This window comes from Furipterus horrens, unplaced genomic scaffold, assembly GCF_987537825.1.
Source record: "Furipterus horrens unplaced genomic scaffold, mFurHor1.1.pri manual_scaffold_13, whole genome shotgun sequence".
NCBI lineage: Eukaryota > Metazoa > Chordata > Mammalia > Chiroptera > Furipteridae > Furipterus > Furipterus horrens.
In genome coordinates, this window is record NW_028327183.1 from 24038421 (window position 1) to 24065496 (window position 27076).

The window sequence follows — 27076 nt, forward strand, 5'->3', positions numbered from 1 at the left end:
GCAGGCTGTTCTGTGGGAGGTTAGATGTCTGATGGCCTGGGACAGGGGAACTGCAAAAAAAAAAAAAGGAAAAAAAAATCCATCTTCGTGGAGACAAGGTCCTAAGAGTGGATGGTTTCCCACAGACAAAAATGAAGGCTGTGAAAGCTGATGACTTTGAGGCCAGCTTCATCATTTCAATAAAATATTATGATACCACCCACCATCTATTGTTCTTGAAGTGTTATAGTTTAATTTATTATTATTATTATTATTTCTTGATAAAGAGATTCAAGGGGGGAAGAGAGGGTTAATCCATCAGTTTCTGAAGAGAATCAGCATGGCAGCACAGAGAATGATGGCTAAACATGCCAGAAACTGATGAATAGGGAAATTCAGGGGAGAAATCAAGAAAAGACCTGGTTACCATATTCTTTCAGCTATTGCAGAGATAGGTAAATGGCAAAAAACTAATTGTTTGCACAGTCGCCCTTAGGTTTGCAAGCAGTTTGATTCTTCATTGAACATACCCTAGAACCTCTTTGTGGCCTCTTGCCTCAAACACCTCTGTTCATCCATTCATCCATTCAAGTAATTTTTACACATTTAAAAAGCACTGAAACTTCCAATGTTAACCAGGCTCTCTTTCATGAAACTTTCCAGGACTGTTTCACTGATTCTTTGCAACAATACCATAAGGTATGTGCTGCTATGGCCCCATTGTAAAGATGGTGAAATCAGAGCTTGGACGGTGTATTCATTTCCTAATGCTGCTATAGTAAATTACCACGAACTCAGCGGTTAGGAACAGCATGGATTTATTATCTTATAGTTCTGGAGTTTGGAAGTCCAACATGGGTGTCACTGGGCTAAAATCAAGGTGAAGACAGGGCTGTATCCCCTCTGTTGACTCCAGAGGAATATCTGCTTTGTTGATTGTTCCAGCCTCTGGAGGCTGCCTGCATTTTTTGAGTTGTGACTCCTCCATCTTTAAAGCCTACATCAGGGAGTTAAGTCTTTTTCACAAAGCATCACTTTGACACTGTGTCTTGTCTCTTGCTTCCAATTTTAAGATCCCTTGTGATTACACTAGACCCACCTGGATGATCCAAGATATACACCCTACTTTAAAGCAAACTGTTTAGTATCCTTAGTTCAATCTGCAACGTGAATCCCCTCTCGATAAGTAAGGTCACATAGTCATAGTCTCCGAGGATTAGGATGTGGCCATTTTGGGGGATCATTATTCTACCTACCACATACAATTTATTTATTATCTTACTTTTTTTTAACTTAATCTTTATTGTATTTTTCCCATTAGTATTTAGTCTCCCTATACCCCCTGCCTCCCAGCAATCACCACACTGGTGTCCATGAGTCCCTTTTCCTTTTTGCTCAATCCCACTACCCCCTAGTCTCCCCCCCCCCACCACCACTAGCTGTCATCCTGCTCTCCATCTATGAGTTTGTCTCTGTTTTGCTTGTTAGTTCAGTATGTTCATTAGATTCCACATATGAGTAAAGTCATATGATACTTGGTTTTCCCCCCTGGCTGGTTTGGCTCAGTGGATTGAGCATCGGCCTGCGAGCTAAGTGTCGCTGGTTCCATCTTCCAGTCAGGGCACATCAGAGAAGGAAAACTCTGACTCCAAAAAACCTCCGCTGCCTTGCGGCATACCTCTTCAGGGGAAAGGCTAAGGGAGTAAACCCCGACAGAAAATCCGGAGCCGGAGTCCCTAAGGCGGTTTGACGTTGTAGTCAACACCGGCAACTCCTGCGGCGCACCTGAAGCCAAGCTGTATTGACTCCGTCTTTCCCTTGGACCCTTCAGCTGCGAAGAGAGGGGGGGGATCTGCTGCATGGGCAACAGCAGACCCTCCATATCACCCTGCCCAGGCTCTGTAGCTTCAGCTTCACTGGAGAGGACACTCCAGCGTCATCGCAAGATGTCGATTCAACACAGGAGGAGACAGATACCGTGTCACTCCCGAGTCGGACTGCACAGCCATTCTCGGCAGTGCAGATAGACTCTTAAGAAGCTACACCATCGTCTCTCGAGACAGACGGCTGCCGAATACTTGGTTTTCTCTGACTGGCTTATTTCTCTTAACACAATGTTCTCCAGGTCCACCCATTTTATCACAAAGGGTAAAATTTTCTCTTTTTTATGGCCAAGTAGTATTCCATTGTGTAAATGTCCCATAGTTGTTTTATCCACTCATCTACTGATGGACACTTGGGCTGATTCCATATCTTGGTAACTATAAGTAACACTGCAATGAGCATAGGGAGTTCTTATATTCTTTCAAATTAGTGTTTTGGGTTCCTTTGGATATATTCCAGAAGTGGGATCGCTGGGTGAAAAGGTAGATCCATTTTTAATTTTTGAGGTAACTCCATAGTACTTTCCACAGTGGCTACACCAGTCTGCATTCCCACCAACAGTGCAAAAGGGTTCCCTTTCTCCACATCCTCACCAACACTTTTTTGTTGATTTGTTGGTGATAGTCATTCTGACAGGCATGAGATGTATCTCATTGCCTGCCACATAGAATTTAAATGGCTCATCCATGGCCACGTGGTCGGTGGGAGGCAGGTCTTGCACTTTGGCTTGGTAATTCAGCTCAGTCTGCTTTTTACGTCCTCTCATACACTATATGCCAAGGACTCAGCTGGGCACTGAGGACACGTTAGTATAAAATACTCCCAGTCCCTGACTTCATGGCTTTTATATTCCACTGGTGTTCATGGAGCAGGGTCTCATGTACTCCAGACGGGAGGAATTTGTGACATTAAACTATGGACATAAGATCTGAGCTGCAGAGAGTGCAGAAAAAAAGTCATACGTAGATGAGCAAACTGAGTGGACATCTGGGGATGTATGAGGGACAGGAGAGGAGGTGGGCAGAAAAGATAGCTTGGGGCATAATTAGACACAATCAGGCACTGGGGACTCTGCCTGGGGCCAGTTCTTTTGCTGCCACTTTGATTATCCATTGACCTGGGCAAAGTTTGAGAGCTGGCATTCTTGTTTTTATGTACTTTGTACATGCCAGCATGCATACACTTGTGTTTGTACTGCCCTGGGCCATGCGGCATTGCAGACAGACACATAAGTTCACATAGACCTGGGAATATCAGGCCTGAGTGGCTGCCCAACCAACCACTTAACTGTTGCTAGCTGGGGGCATTTCTCATGGGTCATCTATCTGGAGGCCCAGCTATAATGCTGGTCACAGGCTAAAGGAGAAAGAGGAGGAGTTGCCTTCCAAAGCCAGAGTCACACCCTTCCCTATGCTCCTGACCAGGCTCTTATCACTTATCCATTCTTTTGGAAAGAGAGAGCCTGAACTGGAGACTGATCTCTACCAAGTGTTGAATGATGGACGTCACCTCCCTGAGTCTCATGTTCCACATATCTAAAAACAGGGATATAATAATACATGCATCCAAAGAGGTGTTTCAGAGGTTAAGATGAACATGGATGTGCTTTCTGACTATAAGGTATATGTAAGCAAGTCATATTATTATAATAATGCAATGCACACTGATGGAATAATGTCTTTGTCAGCTACCTGTGATAGATCCAGCTAAATAAACAACAGAAATGGGACCCTGGGAACCAGAGGAACTACTTCATAACAAATCACTCAGAGATCACTTAAATGAAATCTGTCTCCTTGGGACACTGAACACATATTTGAGCATACCCCAAATGCTCTCATTTAATTTGCCTTTTGAACCTATGATACAATCATTTGAATGTCTTCAGTGAAGGCAAGTCTCCATCTTTGAAAGTAGACTTGTTAATTTGTTTTTAAAGCCAAAAGACATGCACTGCCAAGTTTATTAATAAGGAGGAGATAATGTTTGGGGGCCACACGTCAAATTTTTCCTGACTGGCATGCACTGGCCAAGGGAGACGTTCCCGGGGAACAGATCTTTTATGCACAGGTGGCATCGTCGGGATCATAGGAGAGCACCTCAAAGGAAAATACCACCTGGAACTGTCAGGGGTGTTCAGGGGGTTGGATGGCTTATTATGCTCATTTGTCAGAGCACAGATTTTACTATAAAGACTCCTCCCATCACCTAAATCCAAGAAAACACAGAGCTTCTTTACCTTCTAGTTTGAGCCTGGGAGACAGCACAGCTTTGGTATATAAGTGTGAGGTTTAGAAAACTCTCCACTCAATTTCTGATCATGGCTCCTATACTTGATTGCTGGATGACCTTGGGAGGTCAGTGAACTTCATTTAATTCATTTACTTACCAAATGATTCTCAACTGGGGGTGGTCTGGTTTCTCACGGGACATCTGACAATGCCTGGGGACATTACCGGTTTTCTTGCTGGGGTAGGGTGGGGTGCAACTGGCATGTAGTGGATGAAGGTGAGGGATGCTACCAAACCTCCTATGGTGCACCAGATAGCTCCCCATAACAAAGAATTCCCTAGCCCCAATGCCCATAGTGTCAAAGCTGAAAGAAGGACCTTGTAATATATAGAAATAATAGTCATAGCAATCTCCCAAAGCTGCTATGAAGACTGAATAAGGTAACCTATGCAAAGTGTTTACCATGGTGCCTGGTCAATATTAATTCTATTAATAAATATAAATGTTATATTGATCATCATATTCAATGTGTTATTATACCAACCCCTCTCTTCCATTCTTTGCATCTTCACCCCTAATCTGAAAATCATTATTTTGGTAGCTACATCTGGTACCCAGTTTCACAGAAGCCTTTGGAGATAGAAAAGCAGTCAGCCATGCAGGTTAGTGGATGAATAGATCCCCTATGTCTTTGGAAACTCTCAGGCCTGGACCCACCAACTGGCACACTCTCCATCCTGGGATGAAGACCAAACACCAGTATTAATATTACTGCCTGAGTTAAAACAGTTGTCACCATGTATCTGAAACTTTATATACATAATTTATATTTAATATTTCTTTATTTTTAAGTATATTTTATTGATTATGTTGTTACAGTAGTTCCAATTTTTTCCCCTTTGCTCCCCCCTGCCCAGTACCCCCCTTCCTTCCAGCAATCCCACCTCCCTTAGTTCATGTCCATGGGTCGTGCATATAAGTTCTTTGGCCTCACCCTTTCCTATATTATTCTTAACTTCCCCCTGTCTATTTTGTACCAACTGATTATGCTCCTTAGTCCATGCACCATTTCTCCATTTCTCCCCCTCCCCTCTCCCAGCAGATAACCCTCCAATTGATTCCCATACTTATGATTCTGTTCCTATTCTGGTGTGCTTAGTTGGGTTTTGTTTTTATTTTTTAGTTTCAGTTGTTGATAGATGTGAGTTTGTTGTCATTTTAGTGTTCATAGTTTTGCTCTTCTTTTCTTAAGTAAGTCCCTTTGACATTTCATATAATAATGGCTTGGTGATGATGAACTCCTTTAACTTTACCTTGTCTGGGAAGCACTTGATCTGTTCTTCCATTCTAAATGATAGCTTTGCTGGATAGAGTAATCCTGGTTGCAGGTTGCCTTTCATCACATTGAATACTGCTCACCAGTCCCTTCCTGCCTGCAAAGTGTCCTCTGAAAAATCAGCTGATAGTCCTATAGGCACCCCCTGTAGGCAACTCTCTGTCTCTCTCTTGCTGCCCCCAGGACTCTCTCTTTATCTTTCACCTTTGGCATCTCAATCATGATGCATCCTGCTGTGATCCCCTCTGAGTCCAGCTCACCTGGGACCCTCTGTGCTTCCCGAATCTGTAAGTCCATCTCCTTACGAAATTTGGGAAGTTTTCCTCATTTTTTTCAATTCTTGCTTCCTCATTCTGCAATGGTGGAGTGGTTTTTCTTTCTTATGTTCCAAATCATTGATTTGAACCCCAGTTTCCTCCCCTTCACCATTGGTTTTGTGTGGATTTTCCTTTGCTTCACTTAGCATAGCTTTCACTTCTTCTCTTATGCATTTGTCGTACTCAAACATATCTGTCAAGCCTGTGAGCATCTTTATCACCAGTGTCTTCAATTCTGCATCTGTTAGGTTGTCTATCTCCTCATCTGTTAGGTTGGCTATCTCCTCATCACTTAGTTCTCCCACTGGAACCTTGATCCATTCACCCTTTTGGGCCATACTTCTCTGTCTCCTAACTCTGACAGGCTCCTGTGTTTGTTTGCCTTCACATCCCAGGTAGAGCTATTGCACCTGTTACGTTGTAAGGGGCAGAGCCTTAGGGATTCGTCAGTACAGGGTGACTTGTTTCACCACGTTGTGGCGCTGTACGTGGCGGAGGGGTCTGAGAGGGAACAATGCCGCCTGCCCAGCACTTGCCCCTTTCCCAGGCACCTCTCCCACTTCCGCACCAAACTGGTGCCCCTCTAGCTGCTGCTCTGGCTGTCATTCCCAGAGTGGGTGGGTCTACGGACAATCTAGGACTGTGGGGGCCCTTTAAACGGACTCTGCTCAGACTGGCAGTTTCTGTTTCTACCCTAACCCCTACTGGTCTGCACAGATTTTCCCCGGTGCTGGGACCGTGAGCTGCAAGGTCGGGTGAGGAGTCTGGAATGCTCCCTCGGTGTCTCTCCTGACTTTTTAAACCATGTGACTGTGGTTTCTGCCAGCCTGCCACTGCTACCGCTGCTGCCGCCACCACACCGTGTCCTCTCTGCCCTGGCTCCGCCCCTGCTACCTGTCTGGATGAGTATTTCTTTTTTATGTCTTTGTTTGCTGGACTTCCATGCAGTTTGGTTTTCTGGAACTTCTGGTTGTTTCTAGTTTTGAGGTAGTTGTATTCCTTCTTAGTTGTGGAGGGAGACGCAGTGTGTCTGTCTACACCTCCATCTTGGCCGGAAGTCCTAAATTTAATATTTCTTATCAGCCAGAAATGGTATTACTATCACCCAGATGGCTGAGGTTCAGAAAATATTAACTGACTAGAAAGAGGCAATAGTCTGATTTAATTCCACTCGCAGTTGACCCATATCACACATTCTGTAATTCCCTGAAGTTGGTGGAGACACAATGAAGAATTTTCTGCCGTTTGGCCATGGGACCAGCCCATGAGCTGAATGCCTATTCCTTCCGTGAAGAATTTCTGTGCTTCTCTCCACCTCTCTAGCATTAAGGAGAGCTGTTAACTGTCTAATTAAATGTACTTGTTTCAAACATGAAAAGAGTCTTAAAGAGTTAAAGCCTCTAAGTATTTGTAATGTCTTGCAATTGGTATTAAAATTTCATTTTCTTGAATACTGATAGATCTCCAATCTCTGCCCCCTCCCCCAAGCTACAGAACCTATGTTTTTACAATCCATAATTCAAACCCAATCTCGGAAGAAATGTTAAAATGATAAACATGTAACCTGTGATATGTGGCTGTTTAATGATGATGCTATTGAGCGAGGAAATTAGACCCATGTCAGATGCGGATTTGAAGAAGACATCTGCAAGAGGAAGAGACTTTCAAAGAGATTTTTCTTCCTGGGAAGAGCATATTGCTTATGTACCTCTGTTCCTGAAGTTTCTTAAAAACACATTGTCCTTTTTGCTTTCTCTTGGATATATGTTTCAAAAGTGTGTTGACCTATTTGTTTTAAGATTTCTCTTGCTAAATGCAGTCATAATTGATTACTTTTTGAATTAAAGCTTTTGTTATTGTTGTCGTTAACTTTTCTTTGTGGCTATAATGAAAGTATTGGCAGGGTGGGGGGAGGTAACATCTTATTTCTGAACATACTTTCTGATTTTCTCATCTTCTAAAAGGCAATGTAAATGGGATATCTTAATGCTAAAAGAAGAAATAGATAAGGGGCTTAAATTTCTCCTTTTGTCCACAAAAATGAATTCATGGACCTATGTCTAAGAAAAATCTCCACACCACAACCAGACTTCCTATATTTATCCTTTAGTATTTTATGTTCTGCCTTTTCTCCTGATCGTATAGTGTGGTTAACAGACCAACATCATCAGCATCCCCTGGGAGTTTCTCAGACATGCAAAATCTAAGCTTCACCCCAGAGCCTCTGAACCCAGATCTGCACCGCTGCACAGAGCGCCAGGCGAGTCATGTGCCCATTAAAACTGGAAGAGCACTGAGTAGAGAGTCCCTTGTTCAAGGATCTATTACCAGTCACAGTACCAGCCCTGGACTTCCTCCTGATGAAAGAGGACATGAGATATTAGGTCCCTTTCAGTTAGGCCCTGAAGTTAGCGACTTATTACCCACTGAGCACTTTCTCTGCACCAGGTTCCATATAAGGTATTGGGGGCGTCCTTCAAACATGGACCCTGTCGCCGTGTGCTTTTCCATGCACAGGAAACAGATGATAGAGCAGCACTTTTGAATAGAATGTTATGCAATGTTTTATATCTATATATGAGAGCCAAATGTGGCTGGTGCAACAGAGACACTGCCCTTCAATTTTATTTTGTTTTCATTTATTTAAATTTAAATAGCCCCATGGGACTAATGACCACCATACTGGATAGCACAGCCATAAAAGATACCAGTGTGGTAATAACAGCATGAACAGAACCTGTGGGGTAAGGAGAAGGAGGTTTCCCAACGTAGGAGAGTGAAAGGCTCCTTGGAGACACCGGCCAATGCCAGGCCTCCTTGTGTTCTGGTTGATCCTAGATGGGCACTCAACATTGAGACTACCTCCCTTTGGTGGGTTCCAAGTCTGTCACATTACCTTTTCCTGCCTTACCTCTCCCTTCCAACACTCCCTCGATTCAAAGCTGGAATCCCCCTTGCTTTCCCATGTGCAGGCTTCCTAACATGTCTCTTTTTCTTCTCCTACCTAACAAATCCCTTTCCATTCTTTAAGATCAAATTCAAAGCCTATTTTGCGGTTCCTGGTCAATGTTACTTCCATTTGGCTCCCTTCTCTTATTGCACCTTATTTGTCTCTGCCTGTGTAGGAGGTAAGAGAGCCAAGAGGAATGTGGTTGGTGAGTGGAAGAGCAGGACCAGGAGTCTAGATATCTGGGTTGAATCCCACTCTAGCATTGTAACCTTGAGCAAGTATTCTAACCTCTCTATGCTTCAGCTTCCATATCAGTTCAAGGAAGACAAAAAAAAAAAAGTATATGCGCTAAGGTGATTGTGATTTAAATGATTGTCTACATGTAACTCTCTTAGCTCAGTGCCTAGTATGTTATGAGCACTAAAATGTTTGTTATTTGTACTATGTTTATATCTATCAGTATATCCTTGATACTGCTATATTATTGATGCCTAATTGCAGAACTGTGATGTGACAACCCCAAAAAATCTTTTCATGACTTCTTTCTTTGCAACAAAAACCCTGGCACAAAATGAGCATTTAATGAATGCTTACTGAATGCATGAATAAATTAATAAGTAAATTGATATGTCGATGGATGAATAGCTAATGGTAAATGCTTGATCGGCCATGGAGATGTACAATGAAAACAGCGATTTCTCTCAGGCTCAATAGCATTTGAAAGTGACCATCAATTGGACAGGTGGACTATGCCTAATTCTAAAGCCTGACCCTAAATGTCCCACATCACCCATTGCCTGATGAAAAAATTAAAAAACCAAAAGCAGGAATCACAAGAATAAAGGCTTTTTATTAAGGGGAATAAAAAATGTCAGGGAGAGATGATAGAAAAATTTTAGGAACATAATTCCATCATCCACACAAAGCTACTAACTCTTAGCACGTTGAAGTATTTCCTTTCAGGCTTTTTTTGGTGCATATGTATTTTGACAAATCTGTAATTATATTATAAAATAATTCTGACACACTACACTGAGCCGGTTACTATTTGGAGTAATGGAAGCTCTCCTACGCTGCCAGGAGAAGTAAAATTAGTATAATCACATGGAAAATCAGTGGTCTCTGTGAAAGCTGAATATATGTCTATGCAATGACCCAGTTATTCTACTTCTACTTACATGCCCAACAGTAATGTGTGCACAGGATCATCAAAGGACTCTATCCAAGAACAACCACAGAAGCACTCTGCATAATGAATAAAACTGGAAACAACCCAAGGGGTCATCAACAGTAGAATGAATGAATAATTTTAGACCATTCATTAACACAGTGGAATGGGATGAGGAGACCATGCAAACTCAACACAAACACATGAATGCATCTTACAAGCAAAATATTCAGTTGAAAGAAGCCAGGGAAAAAAGAATATACAAGGCATGACTCCATTTGTCACATTCAAAAGCAGGCAAAACTGACTATCGTGTCAGAAGTGGTGACCCTGGAGGGAAGCAATGCAAAGGAGGGCTCCCGGGTGCTTAGAATCCATGCCTTTTCAATTCAGGTTCTCATAATATGGGTGCTTTCATTTTGTGAAAATTCATTGAAATGTATAGTTATGATTTACACATATTTCTGTTTGTTATACTTCAATAAAAACCTACTTTAAAAATTTTGCCATAATATGTTTGTAAACTCCTTTTGTAAACTCATGTTAATAGCTGTAAAATGTTCCATCGACTTAATGCACTATGACTGACCTAACTTCCTTCCTGTTGTTCAACAGGTACCTTTTCCTTTCAATTTTTTCACCCTTTTCGATAATTCGCTAATGACTATTTTTCCTATGTGTTTGGATATGTGGATAAAGGCTTATTCCCTTAGGATTAGTCCCAGTGAGTGAAATTAAAGGGCTTTGCGGCTCTTGATATGGTTCCAAATGGCGCCTAAAATGCTGCTTTCGGTGTCATTCTTGTTGCTGGCTTATTTGTTTGCAAGAAAAAAGCTCATGCCGCCAGGGTTCTGAGCAATTTAGACTTTCCAAAGTACTGGATGAGCATGAACATTTGCTCATACCCCCGCCTACTGTGGGCTCTCTCAAGAGAAAAAAAATATTTTTCTTTTTTCAAGGAAATATGTTCTAAGTGAGAATTCATGGCTCTCACTTTGAATTCCGTTTCCTCAGGGACGGCTTTTCCAGCATCAGGCAAGAAGGCGCCTATTCTGCGGGACCCAATTTCCCAGCCCAAGGAGAAGCCCAGCACTGCCTGCTAGGAGCAGAGGGTGCTGAGAAGTATAGATTCCCACGCAGAACACAGGCAATTTCATGCACAAAATGGATATTTTGCTCCGTTTGCTGAGCTGAAATCAAGGTGCACGCTGGAGGCCTGACAGCTCTTTAGCTGTAGCAGCACAAACGTGCTGTTACAAGACTTGAAAACTGTTTTTGAAAGATTTGCTTAGTTTTCCAAAAAGAATTGTCAGTTCCCATCTAGCATGAGGCCAGCTGCCGAAGTGGGGAAGGAACCAAAGAGATAAATAAGCTTACGACTCCAAATATATTCTTAACGTTAATGCCAGGAGGCTTCAGGGAGCGTGAAGTCAGACTTATTACTGATGCCGAGACACCCCGACAGTCACGCGCCATCTGACAAGTTGAGGCTTAAAACCAGAAATAGCAGGAATTGATTCAAGACACTCACTCTCACATCCAGTTCACCCTAAGAAGAGCTTGGGAGCCTAATGATTGGTGCTGGAGGACGGAGAGGACTGCTCCGGTCATTGTTCTTAAAAGGGAGGGGGGTGATGTAGAACAAAAAAATCTTTGGGATGCTCCAGGCAACTGGTGTTTATTTTTGGTTTACTGAGAAGACAAAGATTATTTTCTGAGCAGTCCTTCAGTTTTGCAAGAGGCGACGGGGGGGGATAATTCAGTCCTGTAAATTTCACTCTGATCAGGGTGACCTCGCTATGTAATGTGGTTAATATCTGGCTAGAATCACACAGCCACTCCTGGCTGGGACAGCAATAGCAAAAGAAGGAGTCAGTGACTCCCACTTAGATATTTTTTGTCATAAACCAGTGAATAATATAGATCAAGTCAAAAGAGCTGGTTCTAAGAAACAGACTCATAGATACAGAGAACATTTTGACGGTGGCCAGATGGGAGGGGTGTTGGGTGAAAAAGGGGAAAGGACTAAGAAGTACAAATTGGTAGGGACAGAGCAGTTATGGAATGTAAAGTACAGCACAGGGAACACAGTCAATAACATTGGAATGGCTACATATGGTGTCAGACGGAGAGGAGATTTATCAGGATAATCACTTAATAAGTTATATAATGTCTAATCACTGGGTTCAATGCCTGAAATCTGATATAATATTGTAGCACCTGAAGCTATAATATTGTATGTCAACTGTAACTAAAAAATAAAAATTTATTTAAAGTCAAAAAACAATATAAATGTTATATATTATAAAGTTGCATAAAAGAAACAGTATTTTTCAGAAGAAATAAAAAGTAACTGGTGTTGAAGATAGAATGAATGATCTGGCTATTGCCTTGGTGGTCTAGCTAAATAAAAGGCAGGGGTCTTAGGGTGGGGTGGGGGAGGGGAAGGAGTTGGGTAACTCAGAGGGGGCAGTGCAGGGGTCCCGCCCCTGGGAGAGACCTTCAGGGTCTGGAGACACTCTTCCCCCTCCTCATATATGGAAATTATATACCTATCAAAATCATTCAATTGTTATTCCCATAAGTCAAATGAAAAGTTGGTGTTTTATTTCATTTAAATCAACTCACAAAAAGTAATTGTACAAGAACACACATATAAATAAAAAAGCTTTTTTGCATCTGTAATAACTAAAGCTAGGAGGAAACAAGCTACATGCCCATCAATAGGGGGTGAAAAAATAAGTGATGGGAGTTCCACATACGGGGCTGCTGTGGTTCTTAAAGAGAAGGAGATAGACCCACACACGCTGAGTTGAGAGTGTCCCTGATATGCTACTGAGTGAGTCAGGAAACAGAGAGCTATGTACTCATTCAACATCTCCTGAAAAGAAAGGCAGGAACTTTCACTTCTATTTTACACACTTCTATGCCATCTTCATTTCTTTTTAAATCAAGTAAATAATATTTTTCTAATGAAAGAAAAAATAAAATCCTGGATTATTGTTAAGGGATATATATATATATATATATATATATATATATATATATATATATGTATGTGTGTGTGTGTGTGTGTTTTGCTTTTGGTTTAGGTTGTTTTCTTTATTTTCCCAACTTGAAAGTAGCTGTTTTGGTGAGAAATTTAAAATGGAGAAGCTATGGCCCTAACTCTGGAGGATGAGTCCTCTTTTAGAAGCAGGGTTTTTGTTTGGTTTTCTGTGGTTCTTCCAATGTGCAGATCTCAATTCCAATTACAGTTTTCCTTTTCCTACATTCTTTCACATGTTCTTTGAAGCTTTGCCTGGAAAGCAGCTGTTATTAGGCCCAGAGGTGTCTTGCCCAAGACCATATTCCTAGAACCAGCAGAACCAACCTTCCAGTTAATACTGTCTGATCCTAAATCCCAAGACCTGCAGTTGCCCAGAGCTATTCCCAATCATTTATATCTCTAAAATGGAGGTCATAGAACCTTAGTTTTTGATTTGTTGGATGAATGTGTAGCCGTTCATTCTGTCTTAAGAGAGAAAACTCAAAAGTTATGATCTCTGATTTCAAACTGCTCCCTGTTTAACTTCAGAAAAGTTGCTTAACATCTCTGTGCTTTAGTTTTCTCAACTACAAAATAGGAATAACAGTTATGGTAATTGTTCAACTTTGGAAAACTTGCTTAACATCTCTATGCTTCAGTTTTCTCATCTATAAAATGGGTATAACTATCATGCTTACCTCTCAGGATTCTTGTGGAATTAAATGAACTAGTATTTTTTGAGCAATAGATATGGCTTCTTGTATATAGTAAGAACTTAATAAACGCTAGCTGTAATTATTCATATTAAACTCATTCTATAAGCTTTGGCATATCTGATGCTCAGTTTCTTCATTTATAAAATGAGGGCAGTAATGCCAGTTCCTCAGGGCTTTTATGACGATTAACTGAGATAATATATGTAAAATGTCTGGCATCAGGTAGAAACTTATGTGACTTGCAGTTTACTGGATGGCCCTCATCGATGGCATAGTAATGATATTTCTATGGACTAACTGTTGGCATTTATGAGAAGATGCTTATACTGGTCAAGGGTGACCTGGAGGTTTACTTATGAGTCAGACAAACAGAGTGGCAAAGAAAGAGGCCAACATTCCCACAGCCAACTATTCCTGTGTCCTGAAACATAAAGGGAGAGATGGAATAGGGCATTCCGAGAGAGCATTCTAGAAGCCCCTGGGAACCATGAGGGCAGATTGATAGAGAAAACCAGTCAGCATTTCACAGCCTGAGGGAAACCCTCCCAGATCCGGTCGAAGAAACTTTGCTAATCCAATGCATACCCACATGGAAACTCCAGGCATGTTATTTACAGGAAACAATGGACACGCTCCTTTGATGCTAGGAGAGGCCTTGCTGGGTAAGAAATGCATGAGGGAGAACCAAAAGTCCCTTAACCATAGCTGTGTACAAATTAGAGCTTCCAGCATGGAGTTCTCCGTGTGCTTTATGTCTTAGGGAAAGAAATAGTACAATATGTGCCGAAGGGTAAAAATTCACCTAATTCCCAAGTGGAAACAAAATCCCAGGCATTGCTTTCCATTTTAACCATATTTGCATCAATTAAAGTCAGTGATAACTGTGATATTTTGATATTTCTAGAATTGTTGATTTCATTGTTCTCTGATGTTTAGCTTTTTCCCCCCCTACATCTTCCTGGTATTTTTTGACGATGTTTTAGAGACAACACACTTACTCATGCTGAACTGGTTGGTTGGTTTGTTTGTTTTTTACTGAAAAAGCAATACAGCGTAACAGTTAAAGAGTGTGGAGCTGGGTTTGATTCTTGTCTCTGTCATGTACTAGTTGTGTGACCCTGGGAAAGTTACCTACCCTCTCTGTGCTTTTGTTCTCTTATCTGTAAAATGGAGCTAATAATAGTACTCCCCACCTGGGTTTGTTATGAGGATCAAATAGGATAGTGTCTGAAATGTGCCCAGCAAAGCACTTATCTGATGCACTGCAAAGGCTCAATATATGATAACTATTTTTTATTATTGTGATTTTATCATTATTATATGACCCTAACAATCTTCTTGTAAGTGAGGAGATACCTTCCCTACAATATCAGCTTTGCAATGAACTCAGCTATTTCTTTGCTGTCTATGGGTTTTAGCAAGATTTTGTTACTCTTCTAGTTTTTCCATCTGTAAAATGGAGATAATAATACCTTGCAAGAGTGTCAAGAGGATTAAATGAGGTAATGTCTGTGGAATGCCTGGCCCAGAGTAGGTACTTAGCAAATGATAGTGTTATTATTTCCTTCTTTCTAAATTACTCAGCATTTTACTCCTAGGTAAGAACATCCAATTTAGAAGTGCTTTTATTTTAGTTTTTATTTACTTCTATAACTAGTGGATTCAAAAAATTTGATTACTTCAATACTGTAAGGAACCTGTTGGGTGACAAAGATAAATTCTAAAGCAAATATATACTTTGATGCTGTAATTAGTAATGCATGTTACAAGAAGTTGCAGTTTTTATTATTTTTTAAATCTTATTTACCGCATTTTACTTATAAGCTCATGTTTGTCTCTATTAGAGCTACCTGAAAATAAGAAAAGAAATACACACACACACACAAGCAAACGTAAGTATGCTTTGTACATATTAGGTGTCCAATAAAAGTTTGTGGAGTAAATAAAATAACTTGTGAAATTCACTTTTGTCAGGTCAAACTCTGTCTCCCCATTTTTTGGCCCTTAGAGATCTATGTTATTGAGGAGTCATGTAGTTCCTACTTGTGTCTAGGAGTGGGGCGCAGGTATAGAGGACAAGTGTGTTTTAACTTTGACAAGGACTTGAGACTGACAGTCCAAAATTGGAGGATCTAGTCATAGCTCTGCTGTGTGACCTTGGGTAGGTCGCTTTCTCTCTCTGAATTTATGATTCCTCATCTGAAAAACGAGGGGCTGCATTAGATTACTTCTTTGCAACTCCTCCTTTATTCTGCTGATGGAGAACGTGTAACCTGAAATGACGGGGCTCCAGAGGCAGACTTCCTTTAGGACTTGGGAGGTGGAGGGTAGAACAGATTTCTGTGTGAAATCCGCCTTTACAGTTACCAGCTGTGCAAGCAAAGACAAGCCTCCTGACTTCTTCAAACCTCAGTCATCCTCATCTGTAGAACAGGAATAAGCAGACTGTCTTTAAAGAATTGTTGCAAAGATGAAATGAGATCCGGAACCTCATGAACTTAGTGCAGGGCCTGGCGTGAACGGAACATTCGCTAAGTGGCGCCCATCTTTACCTGCGTCTCTGCGTCTTTCCTTGCCAGATCCTCCCGCATTGTAGGCAACGGTAACAGTACTTTTCTTCAGTCCTCTCCTGGGCTAATTAAGAACAACCTCTAGAAGGGACAATGCTGATGAAGCCAATAATATGAATTCGGTGTTTTTGGAACTGCACACTGGCCCTTCTCCACGTGCTCCAGAGACACGGCATTTGATACCTGCCCGGAGATCGGCTCCTTCGCCTTTCAAAGCTGGTTTTATCGATCTCCTTACTCTAATGGGAGCGGGGGAGGAAGGAGAAATGGGGAAGTGCTAGCAAAGGAGGAGGTCAGGACCACTTGATTTTTGTCCGCACCCATGGAAGCAGTGGCTGTGGACAGAATGGGAAAGAATCCAGAATTACCTTCATCTCCTGGTGTTTTGCTCCCTTCTTTTCCAATCAGGTACCAGCAGGCAGCCATTTTTAGTGTCCATTTATCTTACTTGACCAGGGGTGATGTCTGTTTGCAGGGCAAAGATGAGAGAAGTGGCAGATAAGTGGCTAATATCGCTGGTAATAAATGAGAATGAGCTTCAGGCCCGGTGTAATTAAAAATGTATAAACTCACATTTTATTCCCCCTTAAAAGTTTACAGGCATTCTTTGAACTCCTTCCTGAATGTGCTTTTTAGTCATCTTTGCTGATAAGAAGAGGGAAGGAAGCTGATGATCCAATAGAAGATACCCCCTTCCGTGCAAAATCAAACCCATATCAGGGAGGGCAGCTCTGAAGCTTTTCCTTGGTGTCTTCAGGGCCATGGGGAGGAGGAAGATGTCACCAGTCAACTAGTCAACTTCAAATCCACCGCTGCAGTTTTCCAGCTGTGAGTCAGGGTCCCCTACCTCCAACATCACACAACAAGCCTAGGTCCGCTCCAGGCAGGGGATTCTCAGAGCCTGGGCCAGGCTGCATCAGCAATGTAGACCCAGCACTTGCTCCAGTGCCAGAGAAACTTCAGCTCAGCTTGGGACTTAACAGTCTATTTGCCTGCAAATGCCACCACTGTGTGCTCTTTGGGGTCTGGACTGTCACACTCTGTGTATGACCCACCTTTTCCCTAGTCCAAAGTACTGTCAGAATCCCAGCCACGGGACATGTTTTATTTCAGGAGTGGTGGAGGTAGCAGAAAGAAGCAGAATCAGCCAGGCACCGGGCTCCGTGTAGCTACTCTGATGCATTGTTCTGCTCAATCTTTGCAACTGTGCTGTGAATGAGAATATTTCCTCCATCTTACAGATGAAGAAACTGAGGCTCCTGGAATGACTGACTCCAGAAGGAGCCCTGCTCTGGCTTTTGCTTAGCCTTCAACCCTCTGTCCTTACAGCCGCCAAACAGGGGTGAGTGGCCTGGGCTTGCTGTGCGTTTTGTGTCTGAGCAATCTGAACAAGTCCCCCAGGGTTAACTCCTCACTTGCAGCCTTTCCAGAGTTGACGACAGTCTTGGGCAGTGGTTCTGGCCCCATGAGGAAACCCCATGCCTTCCCTTTCTAAAAAATTATATTGTAAAGAGTGATAGTCACTTCTTCCTGCTTGTAAAAGTGCCCAGCACCGAAGCGGTTACCAACCATTTTGTTCAACCAGACTATTTACAAGTAGTAACAGGGTATCCGTTTCCTGTCATCTCCATCATATATCTTAAGGCAGAGGGATTGGAAGCCCATTACGGTCTGATATCTAATCAATACACACCGTATTCCTACAGCAGGAAGTAAAAGAATAGGCCCTTGGGAACCAGAGTTCAAATTACTCTACTGTCGATTCCAGATAGTGGCTAATGATAGGCTGTGCTGAGGGTGGGGGATGGGTAAGGGAGGGGGAAGAAGTGACCATAGTTTAATGGGATAGTTAATTCAAAGACCAGATATGTATTCACATTTGTCTCATTTTAAAACTAAATGCAGTCCCTCAGATGAGGGGAAGGCAGGCATGTCCACGTCATGTGCTCCTTTCCGCCTTCAAAAGCATTTGCTTTGCTTTGTGCAGCAGTGAAATATATTTTAGACATACACATGCATTACACATAATTTTTAAAAGTTTGGATCGATTATATACCTGAATGTACACTTTCTTATAATACTAAAAGAAGGCTAAAGGAAGTTAAACATATTCATTTATTTTTTTCAATAAATAGTTACTGAATGTGTGTGTGTGTGTGTGTGTGTGTGTGTGCTGTGCCAGTTACCTGGGTTCAGCTTTGAGCAAAGTCCTATGTAGCTATGACCTCATAGAACTTACACATTCATGGGGAAGATGTAATTTCTTGATTGGTGTTTATGTCAGGTTACTATGTCCAAAGAGGGTGTAGAGAGAGTTTATGATCAGTAAAAAAAGGAATAATGTTGGAGTTACTAAGTTCTGTTTATCTCCTGCCTCTCCCACCTTCTTGCTTTGTATTCTCTGAGCTTCAAATACTCCACTTGTGAAACAGAAATAATGCTCACCCCTTGGGTTAGTGTAAGGATAAAATCAAGTAAGAAACATGAATGTTTTAATCTCAGTACAAAGCCTATCGTCATTCCTCAAAATAGCCCAGTGACTGCTGGTTTCCATGCAGCCAGGGGTCATCCCCACCCTGTGCTAGGCTTTGGGAGATCCAGGGAAGGTATGTGGAAAAGCAGGCAACACTGCTTTTCCAGACTTCTGAGTTTCAGCTCTGGGGTTCCCTCCACTGAGCCACCAGTTGGGAATCAACTGCTCCTCAGAAGCCTCTGCTCCAGCAGGTTCTTCCCCTGAGCTCCTGGATTCTGAAATCCCTAATATCTACCCTTTGTTCCCTGGCCCTAGGCGTGGTAGCCTCATCCAGTTAGTATTGCTGTGACCTCAGTGTCCCTGCTTTTGCCTTTTAAGTCTTCCAGTGCCTGTGCAATCAAGTTCTTTTATTGAATTCTTTAGCTAAAACACCCAGTGTGGTTTGTGTTTTCCTGACTAGACCCTGGCAGATACAAGGGTCAAAGGTGGTCATTGCTCTTCAAAGGAACTTCATGGTTGTTATTATGCTTCTTCCCAGAGAACTCAAACACAAAAGCAGTAACAGCAATAACACACACACACACGTACACATCAGCAGCATGTATATTTCAGGCCCTCCGCCCTTCATTCATAAGCTTTCCAACTCAGGTTCATATAAAAGCCAGATTAGAAACTTCATCCATCCTGCTGTCTTCCTAGCCCTTTCAGCAAACCCAGATGCCCCTTTGGAGTAATTGACAAAACAAAATTGCTGTGCTAAATTGCGGTCTCTGGGTCAGGGAACTTTCCATTAGAAAGTCTGAGTCTTATCTCTGCTGGCCAAAAATGCCTTGTTACATCAATATAAAAATTAAGAAGTCTATGTCTGGACTTAAAAGTATTACCTCCTATATGTGAGATTTTGCATTGTCTTTAAAATGGAACAAAACATTTTTTAATACATAGGACAGAATCTGGTACATAGCATCTATTAAAATATAAAACTGTATTCAGCCCTATTAAAACCTCAAGGTAGTGGGCATTGAATTTCATTTAATTCTTCTATTTAGCCAACATAGGATAAGTCTGCTATCAACACTTTCTCCACCATGACATTCAGAACTAATGGGGCACCCTGAATGGAATAATCTCCCATTTAAGCATTGGTGTGTTTATTTCCCTCTAACTGTCTTTTCCCCAAGAGTCACACTCAACACCTAACGTTCTGGGCCATTGCAAGGCTCTGATCTTCCTCTTTGCCTTTCTCTGTGTTATACATTTCCTTTACAATGCCTTTTCCTCCCCTGTGCTTATCCATACTCACTCATCCATTAAGAACCAACGATCAACCTTTAACTGGAATCTTGCAGGCTTTTGACTCTGAGATCAATCATACACTGCCTTGTTTTAGTCTGAAACTATTCCAGGCTTCTGTTCATGTCTTCCCTATTCTCTAGGACTACCCAGTTCCATTAAGGAAAACATCTATGCCTGGAATTCTCTTTTGTCCTCAAAAAGCTGAGCACAACATTTCTATCTGTTGAACGTTCCTTTGATAAACATTCTTTTAGAAGTCAGAACTGGAAAAACTAAAATTGAAAAAAAGTTTTCTCTAGATGGAATAACTTCTGGTTTATCTCTGAGAGCTCCAAGTACCACTATTTCCCTCTTTGTTTTGGCTGCCAGTAAGCTCACAGATAAATTTTGTTCAATATCCAAAGCTTCCCTTAGTCTAGCTTTTCTGCTAAAATTACATTGCTTCCTTTTCATGCTCCCGCACGTTCTCCATTCAACCCATATACTTGCCACCAATTTCATTTCCTGCATCTTAGATTTCTACCTCTATCTTGATAATTTTATTATTTTATTTAATCTATGTTTCTTATAGTTTTGAAATAAATATAAGGAGAAACTGCTAAGCTCAGAGTTAGTTATATAAAAAATAATCTGCATGTGCATGTTAATTTACATATATATGTATTTTGCTAATCAGACTTTTCAGCTTTACAATTATTTTTAGCATTCAATTGTTTCAATTTATTGAGGTGACATTGATTAATAAAATTACATAGGTTTCAGAGGTACAATCCTATAATAGATCATCTGTATGGTGTGTTGTGTGTTCACCACCCCAAGTCAAATCTCCTTCCATCACCCCCTTTACTCTCTTCTACCTCTCCCTACCCCCATTTCCCTCTGGTAATCATCATACTGTTGTCTGTCTATGAAGTAAAGTTTATTTTTACAACAGAAAAGCAATTTCTAAATTTCCATTATAAATATTAGGGAAAAACTTTAAGGTACAAAGGATGAAAAATATTTTATATACTCTTAGCACCTAAAGACAACCATAATTAGGGCCCATAATGTCCTTTCATACTATGTTTTTGTATAGCTGGCGTGATAACAATAATGCGCACATGCACCTCTATATCTTGTTTTTCACTATTAAAATATATATTCCTATATTTTTGCAAAATCTTCACATTTCTGATTTAAAATATTAGTTGTCAGAGAGACAATGGAATAAAGAATAATTCCAGATTTTTATTTCTAATTAATGTGAAATAACATAGACAAAATTTACCCTCTCACATTAAACAACTGACTCCAGACAGAACAAGAAGGAAAAAAGAACAGACAGAGGAGAATTACATATAAAGCAAATAGAAGGATAATAGATTAAAACTCAACCATATCAATAATTACATTAAATGTAAATGGTCTAAACACTTCAATTAAAAGTCAGAGACTGTCATGTATAAAAAAACAAGAACCAATGGGTTAGGCAGGTTCTCGAGAGAAACAGAGCCAACAGGATGTATATACAAAAAGATTAAGTTTAAGAAATTGGCTCATGTGACTGTGAGGGCTTGCAAGTCCAAAATCTGCAAGGCAGGCATACAGGCTATGGGCACAGGGAAGAAATGATGTTCCAAATCTGAGTCTGAAAGAAATATAGAGACAGAATTGTGATTTTCTTAGGTGGCCTTAGTTCTTTTAAGGCCTTCAACTGATTGGATGTGGTTCATCCACATTAGGTAGGGTAATCTGTTTTGTTTAAAGTCTATTAATTTAAATGTTAATCTCATCTAAAAATTACATTCACAATGTCAAGACTTCTGTTTGACCAAACAACATGTGCCATAGCCTGACCAAGCTGACACATAAAATTAACTATTACACTCAATTATATGCTTCTATAAAAAGCCAACTCTAAACATAAGAACACAGACATGTTAAAAAGATGGCAAAAGATATGCCAAGCAAACATAAATTATAAGAATGCTGAAGAGACCATATTAGTATCATACAAAGTAGACTTCAGAACAAGGAATATTACTAAGGATAAAGAATGATATTTTATATGGTCAAGGGGTTAATTCATCAACAAGATATAACAATCCTGAATGTATGTGTACCTAAAAGAGAGCTTCAAATTACATGAAGGAAAATTGAAATGAGGAATTGACATATCTAGAATTATTTTTGGAGACATCAAGTCTCCTCTCTCAGTAAATGACAGAATGAGTTGACAGAAAATCAGTAAGAAGGTAGAAGACTCAAACAACACTATCAGCCAGTTCGATCTACTTGACATTTATAGAACACCCCACCCAATAACAGTAGAATACACATTCTTCCTCAGTGCACATGAAATGTTCACCAAGATAAATTATCTTCTGGGCCATAAAACAGAATTCAATTAATTTAACACAGTTGTAATCATGTATAATATGTTCTTTGACTGCAATGAAATTAAACTAGTAATAATAGAAGAATATGTGGAAAATCCTCAGAGATTTGAAAATTAAACTAAAAACTATTAAATAATTCATTGACCAAAGGAGAAATTATAAGAGAAATTAGATAATATTTTGAAATGAATATGGAAGATATCAAACTCTGTGAGCTATAGCTTGAGAAGTACTGAGAGGAAAAATTATACCATTATATGCTTATATTAGAAAACAGAAAGGTCTCAAATCAGTGATCTTAGCTGATATGCCTTAATAAATTAGAAGACAAATTTTTTAAAAAAGGAAGCTGAAGCATAAAAATAATAAAGATAAGAACATTCATCAATGAAAACAGAAAAACAAAGAAAAATAAATGAAGCAAGAAGCAGGTTCTTAGAAAAGATCTTTACAATTGGTAACATTTAGCCAGACTGAAAATTCACACATGTGCACGTGCACATGTACATGATGTACACACATGCTAGCACATGAGAGAAAGATGTAAATTACTAACATCAAGCATCAAAAATGAGATCACAACGTATCTTGCAGACATTAACAGAACAGGGGAATATTATGGATAATTTCATTTCAATACATTCAATAACAGAAAATTGACAAATCACTTCAAAGATGCAAATAACCAAAGTTCCTTCAGGAAGAAATAGATAACTACTATAACCCTAAACCTATTAAAGAAATTTTATTTTTAGTAAAGAACACCAAAATCTAGAAGTATAAAAGCAGTAAAACATTAAACTTTATCGAAGTTAGAAGTTTTGCTATTTAAAGAAAAAAAAAACTAAGACTGGGATAAAATACTTATAAAACAAATTTTTGATAAAAGTTATAACCAGAATATCAAAAGGCAAGTCTTGCAACTTAACAATAAGAAAACAAACAATTTTATTCAAAAAATGGCAAAATATTTGAAAGGACATTTCCCCAAAGAAGAAAGATACAAATGATGAATATGCACCTGAAAATATACTCAACATTATTTGTTTCTAGGGAAATGCAAGTTAAAACCACAAGAGATACAACTATACATTCAGTAGAATGGCTGAAATTTAGAAGTACCATAATACCAAATATTGGTGGGAATGTGGGATAACTGGAACCATCAGTGAAATAGTACAACTACTTTGGAAAACCATTTGTCACGTTAAAAAAAACGTTAAACACACGCTTTCCATACAACCCAGGAATCTTAATCCTAGGTACCTACCAAAATTAAATGAAAACTTATGTTTACATGGATAGTAGTGTAGTGCTCATAACAGCTTTATTTAACCCATAATTAGAAACAACAAAAATCACTGTCTACTGCTGAACAGATTGAGATACAGCCATACAATGGAATATTACTCAGCGATGGAAAAGAACATATTACTGATGCATTCAACAACATGGTTGAGTCTCCAAGACTACACACAGTAAGATTCTATTTATAGGAAATTCTAGATGCAGTAAAATTAAAGTTATGGAAAGTAAATCAGTGGATTTCAGGGACTGGATAGGAGGAGGGAAGTGGTTGGAAAAGGCATGAGGGACTGCTTTGTGATGATGGAAATGTCCTATGTTGACTGCAGAAATGATTACATAAATGGATATATTTATCAAACTTATTTATATACTCAAAACTAGTGAATATTATGTAAGTTTTACATCAGTTATGTTGATTCTAAAAGTACTAGTTGTTTTTGACACAGAAATAAAGAAAAATAAATCCTACTACTCACCAATCATTACAGAAAATGTACAATGTACAATTAATATCTACGCCATGTCCAATTCTGAATTTTCTCACAAAATTGCATAGTTTGCATATAAAATGTGCATTTGAGTAACATTTAGTCACTCACATATTTAATATTTCATCTCATTGATGGGCCAAATTTTAATCATTTCCTAGCTATTGGAAATTTAAGTTGTTTACCATAATTCTTTACCATAAAGATGTTGTAATAAACATCTTTTCACATAAAAAATATTTTTCAATATTTCAGAGCTTTAATTATACTTTAACATTAACAAAAAAAGTGGTCTTTATAGCGCTTTGGATAAAATAATCCTTTTTATTTTTCTAGGAAGATCCGGTCCAAGATATGTGGTTGCCTGAGCCACGGGATGACTCAGCAATGGATTACAGAACAACTGAGGTTTCTCGCTCTGCTGTAGTTCCCTATTGCCTCTGTGAGAGCATTACTGACACTCAGGACATACTTCTATGTGTTAGAAATATTTGTAATGAAATCTTCATGTTAACTCACCTAATCTTTATATCAACACCTATGAGAGGGATACTATCATTTTCTCTATTTTTTTAATAGGTGAGGCAACTGAGATACAGAAAGGTTAAGTGACTTGCTCCAGGTAACACAGCTACCTGTGACAGAAATGGGATTGGACCCATTCCTGCTTCTACCCAGATGCTTCTTACGTAAGTTAGCAATTCCACTAAGATAACGTTTTTTCCCTCTTTTTTAAAAAAAGATTTTATTTACTTATTTTCAGAGAGAGGGAAAGGAGAAAAAGAGAGGGAGAGAAACATCAATGTGTGATCGGTTGCCTCTTGCATGTCCCCAAATGGGGACATGGCCCGCAACCCACGCATGTGCCCTGACTGGGAATTGAACTGGTGACTTCTCTGTTTGCAGGCTGGCGCCCAATCCACTGAGCCACACCAGCCAGAGCAGGATAACTTTCACATGGAGGAATTTTTAGAGGAAAATTCTCCTCCCACCAACTTTTTCCTTCTCGTTTTTCTTTCCCTTTTCTTAGGCACTGGAGATAGTCTCCACTTTCCCCAGAAGACTTTTCAGCAACAAGTTAAAATATAACGAGAGCTTAACTAATCAACAGAATAACGTGTTACAGTCAAAATTCCACGAAAAAGTGATCAAGCACCAGGGCCTTATAAATCCCCTGTCTGTACTGGATTTCAAAAACGGGCAGCATTAAAGCACTGACATAAATCCTTTGTGGGCTGAACGCTGACGCTTTCCTGCATCGTGACGCATAGGGGGCAAATGGTGTAAAATCCCCTTTTTGGAATCGGTGCCGTTTTGTGTGCCCAACTGACTTCCTGAGTCTCACCCCATGATACACAGACCTCCCTGCAGTGCCTTGAAACGACCAGAGGTGTTTTCAAGCAGCTCCTTTCTTCACAAGCCACTTTTCCACCTACTCGTCCCCTTGATAATCCCATCCTTATGTCTAAACAAAATGTCCAGCCCAAGCTCCTCATGGGACCTTCAGACCTATGCATCTTCTGTCTTCTCACTGTCTCCATTACAAGTCTGGAATTATCTTCAATTTTATATAGTCAAAGAGAGCTCCTCATTTCTTTGGCACCTGACATGGTTCTCTCCTATCTTCTCTGTCTCTTTAAACAGTGCCACCGTTCTGTACTGCTGGTCAGGCAAAAAAAGGAAAAGGTCATTGGACCTGACATTTTCCTTTCCTCACATCCAATCGACCATGAGCCCCACTGACTAAGCCCCCGACTCCCATCTCAATCTGACGATGTATTTCCACCTTCTTTAGTCTTCCTCACCCTCCCCTGTCACCTCTCTCTCTGCAGTAACCAGTGGACTGACATGCCACGGCCACTGTCAGCTCTCCTACAAATCCATGCTCCCCTGAAAGCCTGAGTGGTCTTCTTGAAGCACAGATCTGACCATGTCACTCCATGGCTGACACCCATCTACGGAAGGTAAAGTGGAAGTCCCCAGGGCCCACTGGAGCCTGTTTGCTCTGGCTTCTGACTTCATCTGCAGCCTCAGCTCACTCTCCGCTCTACCGCCACACGGACCCACCTCTGCTCCTTTGGACACAGTGAATTCCTTCCCTTCCAGGGGGCACGCCTTCCTTCCTTCTTCATTTGGCCAATTCATAGTCACCCTTCTGTGGTCAGTGTAAATGCCATTTCTTCAAAGGAATTTTCCTGATACCATTAGCTCCCCCTCCCCTGCCCACATCCAGGTTGAATGTATTTGTCCCTTTATGTGTCCCTGTACTTGGTGGCACCTGTCATATTTGCAATTATAAAGGCGTTTTCATACTTTTTTACTGATTGCCTGACACTGTCAGTAGACTAAGTTTCATGGGACAGGACCTGTATCTTACTTGTTAATTACTCTATCTCCAGAGCTAACACAGAACACATCCACACAGAATGGCGTTCAGTAAATGTACATGGAAGCCATAGAATCAAAAAAGCCTTTCTCTACACAGGCAGAAGTTAGAAACAGTCCTAACACTGCTAACGGCTTCCATGTTGGTGCAGAAGTCAGCATGGCCTTGTGAAATTCGTGCCGGGACTGAACATCGGCTCACTCTCCTCTGCTGAGACACCTTCAAAGACACTTTCTGCCAGCTGGTGACATGTCCCCTAGAGCTCCGAATCCCTCACCTACCTCAGACCCTTCTGGGCAGGAGTCCTTGGGCCCAGCTCTCATGGAAAAAAGTAATCCAGAAAGTTAAAAATAAATAAATAAATAGAGAAACCAGAACTAGAAGACTGCCTCTATTGCAGCAAAACTGTTGGCTTAACTTCCTAAAATACTGTTGAATTTTCTTTCTGCATACAGCTGTGTTTATAGAAGGCAATATCATGTATGTAAATAAATTCAGATACCGCTCGAGTTATTTTAAAACAATCAGTCCAACACTAATCAGCTTACTCAGAGACATAATCCT